The sequence below is a fragment of the Bos indicus x Bos taurus genome, unplaced genomic scaffold, assembly GCF_003369695.1.
Source record: "Bos indicus x Bos taurus breed Angus x Brahman F1 hybrid unplaced genomic scaffold, Bos_hybrid_MaternalHap_v2.0 tig00003486_arrow_arrow_obj, whole genome shotgun sequence".
Taxonomy (NCBI): Eukaryota; Metazoa; Chordata; class Mammalia; order Artiodactyla; family Bovidae; genus Bos; species Bos indicus x Bos taurus.
Genome location: NW_020867682.1, coordinates 589 through 7,184, shown reverse-complemented (window position 1 = coordinate 7,184; position 6,596 = coordinate 589). Strand labels below are relative to the sequence as shown.

Sequence of the window (6,596 nt, the reverse complement as noted above, 5' to 3'; positions counted from 1 at the left end):
ATTTACAAAAGCCCTGTGTTTGTTCATAGGATTTATACAGACAAGCACTACAGTACATTCATTTGAAAGACTGAAATCAGGTATCAGAACATGAAATTGATCTGAAAGGATATTCATAGCCTGAATATACAAGAAAAAGGAAGTAATTATATAAATGAAGTCATAAGTTTACATAAATATCAGAAACATTAAATTCTAAAATATTTTCTCTATGGTATTCATGAATTTTTCACTAATTAAAAACCCTGTAATATCTTCGGGTCCATGTAACAAGTATTAACAGAGTAAAGATTCCATCGAGTTCAAAATGTAGTCTTTGTTGTATACTGGATGCTGTATAAACATCTGGAGAATTCGTGCAGGTAAACTGGAAACACACACACAGAAAAGTCAGTCCTGGGTTGGCAGCTGGTGCCCCAGCCCCTGCCCCTCCTGACACCCCCACCCCCCACCCCATTTGGGGCTTCAGCTGCTTTGAGAATTCAGAGAAACATGGAGGGCCAAGCAGATCAAGGAGAGAACTCTGTGGCTGACTTTATTCTGACATATAGCTAAAAGCTGCTGGTAAAAAAAACCTCAAAAGCCCAATCCAGCTTTCTAGCTGAGATGTGAACAGGACAGAGCAGACAGCCTCCTGCCCTCAGAGTTGCTCGAGCAGGGCTGGGCCCCAGGGCCGGACCCACCAGAGGCCCACCCAGAGCAGCACCTGCAAGGGAGGGTGGCCCCTTAGCAGCAGCCGAGCCCCAGATGCCGGTGCACCTCCGTGTGAAACGCTGGCCTCCGTACGGAGAGGCCCAGGGCAGGGCAGCCTCGTGAACCCTGACGCTCTGGGCCCTGTTCCCTCCGAGAACGTGCACGCAGGGCGTGGCCGGCAGCACTGCCGCTGTGGGAGGGATACCCATGCGTCCCTATGCGAGGGGCCTTGGCCATGCTCTGACCACTCCGGCGGCAGTGGGGCGCCAAGGTCACGTTCTCTGCTGTGAGGGTTCTCCCAGGCTAACCTCCAGAGACCCACTGACCCTCCACTCCCTGGGGCGTGGGCTCCGTGCCCCCGCAGGACCAGGCCGGCCTGTACTCACCCCGAAGCACATCAGGAGCAAGTCCTGACTGTAGCAGAATCCAGCCCCTGCATTCCCGCCACGCTGCCTGGTCCCATGAGCGCGGGAGGAAGGGTGCAAACACAGAGTGCGGTTAGTCGTGCAACGTCACATGGGGCACGAGGACACACAACGCACACCCGCAGCAGTGCCCACTCCTACTGAGGGTCTGGGGAAACTTCTAGAGGGTGGATGAGCCAGAGAGAGCGAGCCTGGGGGCTGCCACGTGGGGGTCCCTGCCACCCGGGGTGGGGGGAGGGCGGTCAATGGCACATTTGATGACGTAAACGCGGTCATGGGGACAGATACTCCACGTCGGCAGCTGCCAGTCTCTCCTTAGACCTACGGATTCACAGAGCTCCACATTCACAGATTCCACACAGTCTATTGTTATTCAATTTTACACTTACCTCATTCCCTCAGCTGCCAGCTTTACGAGAAAGAGGTAGGAGATGACAAGACCACCATCAAATGTGAGCCCTCGAGATCAGACGAGATCAGGCGCGTTCAGGGTGGTATGGCCGTAGAAGGAGGCGGCTGCCGCCGGGCGCCCTAAGAGCCCTGCGCTGTGCCTCCCTTTCGCTCTGACCTGCCGGTCGGGCCAGCAGGCCGCACCTCACCATGGGGGCGCGCGCTGTACTTGAGCCGAACGACCCGCGACCAGACTCCGCCGGCCAATGCCGCCACGCCCCCGAACACTGCCACCCCGCGGCCAGCAAACGCCTGGCCAGGTTCGGCAGCCCGGAGGGCTTCCGGGACCCCCAGCGGCATGCCAGGCGTGCGTGCGCACGGGGCCTGGGGGGTGGGCTGAGGGGCGCGGAGGTCTTGGCGCCCTCCACCCCGGGCCTCTCCAGGCCCGGCCGCGCTCGGCGAGCCGGGCCTCCCCGATCCCGTTCGCTGCCCAGGGCCACGCGGCCCGGAGGTGTCTGGATTTCGGCCCCGCCGCCGCCCGACCCCCGCGGCCCTCGGGCCTCTGAGCCTCCTGTGGGCCTAGGCGCAGCCCAGCCAGGGCCCTGAGCGCCCATCCTGCCCGACACCTGCCCGGTGCCCAAACCCACCGGGAGCCACGGAGGCGCGGTCCACCCGAGCGCCTCAGCCCCGCCCCTTCGCCCTACCGAGGCCCCCACCTTTCCCCCACGCCGCCGGACAAGCACACAACCTTCCTGCGAGAGCAGACGAGCGACAGGCAGGCACACGGACAGACACACAGACAGTCGACAGCCCGCCGTCGCAACCTCATCAGCCAGAGCCATAGCACCTGTGAGAGGCCGGGGCCAGAGGAACGGACGGGCCGCCGGGTGTCAGGAGAGACAGAGGCAGAAAGAGATGAAAGTTCAGAGATAGACTCCAGGACTGTGAGAGGGAGATACAGATAGACAGACAGACAGACGCGTGCGCGTGCGCGCACACACACACACACACACACACGGAGGCAGAGACAGAGGGAGACACAGAGCGAGCGACAGAGAGACAGCAAACAGGAGACAGACAGGGGAGAGAGGATGGCATCGGATCTGAGACAGACACACTGGCACAGCCCGTGACGCACCTCAGAGGAAGGCCACGCGGAAGAAGCAGCTTCCCCAAGGGAGGGGGCGTCAGCTTTGGGCCGGGCCCGGCTGGACGCGGTGCCCTGGGGCTGGCGGTCACCCGTGGGGACCCCAAGACTTCCTTGAAGCCGAGGTCTCAAAGGTCCCCTTTGGCCTGGCTACCTAAGGCGAGACCCAGCCCCCACCCCCAGGCCAGAGGGTGAGTGTGTGAGAGTGTGTGTGAGTGTGTCGGTGGGTGAGGGTGGGGTCGGGTCGACTTGGGGCCGGGTGGATACCCAGAGTGGAGGGGGGAGGGTGTGGAGGCCGGGGGTTGGGAAGCTTGCGTGTCCTCTTGCTGTCTCTCTCTCCCTCTTTCTCCGTCTCCCTTACCTGTGGTTTCTAGCTCTTGACCTGTCTCGGCGGCAGGGTGTGTGTGTGTGTGTGTGTGTGTGTGTGTGTGTACCTCCAAACCCAAAGCAACTTTCTATGGAGACATAGTGAAGGGTAAATGCATTCTTACTCATCTGATATATCCTAAAACACTGGACATGTCTGGACTCAAACTTTCAGGGCCGCCTTCCTGCCACCTCTGGCAAGCATTGATGGTGCAACTGTAATCCTCTAAAGGACCAAAAGTCCTGTACAAGTCCAGACATCTGCTCTGTACAGTCTCTTCCTACAGTACAGAAAAGTATAGAACAGAATGACACATTCTTTGTTAATTGTACAGATGAATCAGCTGCTATCTGCTGCCTAGTCAACATGGTCAACATGAGGAAGTCAAGCAAGAGTTCCAAATCTCTTGAATGTGGTCCTTGGAAATACTTCTGTTCTTAGTTGCTCAGTTGTGCCCAACTTTTATGCTACCCATGGACTGTGGCCAGTCAGGCTCCTCTGTCCGTGGCATTTCCCAGTCAAGAATACTGGAGTGGTTTGCCATTTCTTTCTCCAGGGGATCTTCCCGACCCAGGGATCAAACCTGAGTCTCCTGCAAGTGGATGCCTTCCCATCTGAGCCACAATACAACGAATTGCCTAGTCAAAATACAAAGAAAAGAGCTAGTGTTCTACTAAGTGGAAAGATGATTTAAGAAACGGAAGCTTTCCTTTGTTGGTATATTTGAATCTTTATTTAGTTTTATTTTATTTTTACGATTAAGGCTACTTGAACAAGGCAATGGAGAAACCCCAGAGTTGAAAAGCAATTGACTTTTTAAAAGAAACATGTGGCAGGTGAAACTTTCTTCATTTTTTAGAGTTGGTTCAATGCAAAATCTTTATTCAATAAATATGACTCTTGTGAACTTTATTTCAAATCTCCACGATGAATCACTAAGGCATCAAGGAAGAAAGGAGTAGAGGTGGAGAAAAAAAGAGCAACCTTTCCCCTTGGCTCCATCTCAACCAGCTGCTTAGTTCCTTCATCTCATGGACTACGATCTGGGATAATCTTGTTTGTCTGATTTTTGTTTGGGGACCGTTTCTAGTCACAGGGCTAGAAACAGTGGAGGGGGTAAGCCCTTCTTTCCATTCCACATCAGACCCAGTGGGCAGTCCAGGCCCTGCCCACTGCATTGAGTCTGTAGCAACAGAATCACCAGTGATGCTGGTTAACAATGCATATTGCTGGAATCCACTCCATTCGCTACTGACTCTTTGAGGTGGTGGTCTGGAACCTATACCTGGAAACTTTCTTGATGATTCCAAATCACACCAAAGTCTGAGGACTATGGAAGATCTTCACATTTCTGGAAGAGCCGCACACCTCCAGAAGGAACCACAAGACTTGCCTGAAATGGTAAAGGTATAAGTATTGGACTGAAAGTTGGAAGGTCTCCACCTTTGCTATGTAAGTAAAATGATCTTTCTTTGAAATGAAAATGGATAATACTAAAAGTTCACATTGTTCTAGAGCATTAAATTAAAAAAAAACCCTGAATTATAGAAATCTGATGTATGAGTTCCTGGAAAGCAAGAACCTATATTTATTGATATGTCTTCATGCCTTAGATCGTGCCTTGAATATAGTGTGCACATCAACAGAAGAAAGAAAAGAACTGAATCGACAAAGATACAAAGAGATCCAAAGTGCTGAGCCAAGTGAAAAGTTGAGGCTTCGCAGAACTTTTCTGTCTTTCACACACTGAATAAATATTGAGCACCTACTATGAGCTAGTAGGCATGCAATATGTTTCTGGAAATAGAATGCTGAGAGAAGAAGAAACACAGTTCCTTCTTTCACTGAGACTAATCTAATGATAAATAACAGGCAGATACTTTGAGAACTTCTATAGGGGCCTCTTCCCTCACCAAAAACTGGGTGTCAGAGAAGGCTTTTCAGACTAATAATTGAGTTGAGATCCATAGGTTGAACCGACGTAAACCAGGGTTGAGATGCAGGAAGAATTTCAGGCAGGTAAAATAGCATCTTGGAAGGCTACGTGACAAGGGAACCTTAGTACATTCAAGAAATGAAAAATGCCCTATGGGATGGAACCAAAAGAGTGCAGAGGGCATTCCAGTGAAAAGAAATCAGAGAAGAAAGTGGGGACCAAGCAATGAAGGGATTTGGTCATATCTTCTCTATGATGGGAAAATACAAGAGCAGTTGGAGCAGGGAGGTGATAGAATTGCATCTGCATTTTAAAAAGGTCATCTTGCTCCACATCACTCATGATTGGACAGACTCAACTCCAAACTACAACGAGGTTCCACTTCACATTAGTCAGAATGGTCCTCATGGAAAAGTCTGTAGATAACAAATGCTGGAGAGGATGTGGAGAAAAGGGAACTCGCCTCCACCGTTAGTAGGAATGTGAGTTGGTAGAGCCACTATGGAAAAGAGTATGGAGGTTCCTGAAGGAACTAAAACTAGAAGTACCATATGATTCAGCAGTCCCACTCCCAGGCATATATCCACCAAAAGTATAACTGAACAAGATACATGCACCGTCTGTGCACATATATCTGTGTGTGCGCGCGGGTGCGCGCGAGCTCGGGCGTTCGCCTGCGAGGATGGGGGGGTGGGGTGGGGGTGTGGGGCTGGGGCTGGGGCTGGGGCTGGAGCTGGTGCAGCCCCCAGGATTGCCTGAGGCACGCCAAGGGAGCCCCAGACGGAGACCCGCGGGACGGTCGTCTGGTTTCCTGGAAGCCAAATGCGGAGGGGCTCGCGGGCTGCGCGGAGGCAACCCAGGTCTGCAGCGGGAGTCGGTGCCCTGGCCACCCACCCCCAGGAGGGGCTGGGGCTGCGGGAGCCCAAGAGTTGGGACGTGGGGCGGGGGCTAAAGGAGAGGGAAGGCAAAGAGCCTACAGCACCCGGTATGCCCAGGCGGTCTCCCACCCAAGTACTAACCAGGCCCGACCCTGCTTAGCTTCCGAGATCAGATGAGATAGGGCGCGTTCAGGGTGCTATGGCCTTAGACGGAGGCTGCTGCCGCCCGGCGCCCTAAGAGCCCTGCGCTGCACCTCCGTTTCGCTCTGACCTGCCGGTCAGCCATTCCGTCTACAAGTAATTTTACTCCCTCCCCTTTCTCTCCCTGCTTTCTGAGAGTCTCTCTCCTTCCATACTTGATGGTGTAATGAATGGATGCCTTAGATCATTTTCCCTCAACATTTTTTTCTCTTTATTTTTACATTGATTTCTATGAATTCATCTTCAAGTTTATGGATTATTTCTGCTAGCATCTCAAATGTGCTGTTGAACCTATCAATTTTTCATTTCAATTATTTTAGTTTTCAAATCCAGAATTTATGTTAGTTTCCTTTAAAAAAAATAATTTGTAGCTCTTCATTGAGTCTCTCTGTTTGTTGACTTCGTATCATACTGTCATCTAATTCTTCAAACATGGTTCCATTATTTCATTTTGTAGTTATCATTATTTTGATATTTTATCTTTTGACCTTCATACTGAATTTATAAGTGATATACTTATATGAGTTATCAGTGGTATGTTATACAAATGCTTTACTCA

At 51.8% G+C, this 6,596-nt stretch overlaps 1 pseudogene; it reads right to left on the bottom strand.

Moving 5' to 3' along the window:
* Positions 1-5,928: 5,928 nt before the first annotated feature.
* LOC113889037 lies at positions 5,929-6,047 on the bottom strand (annotated as a pseudogene).
* Between the last annotated feature and the right edge of the window lie 549 nt (positions 6,048-6,596).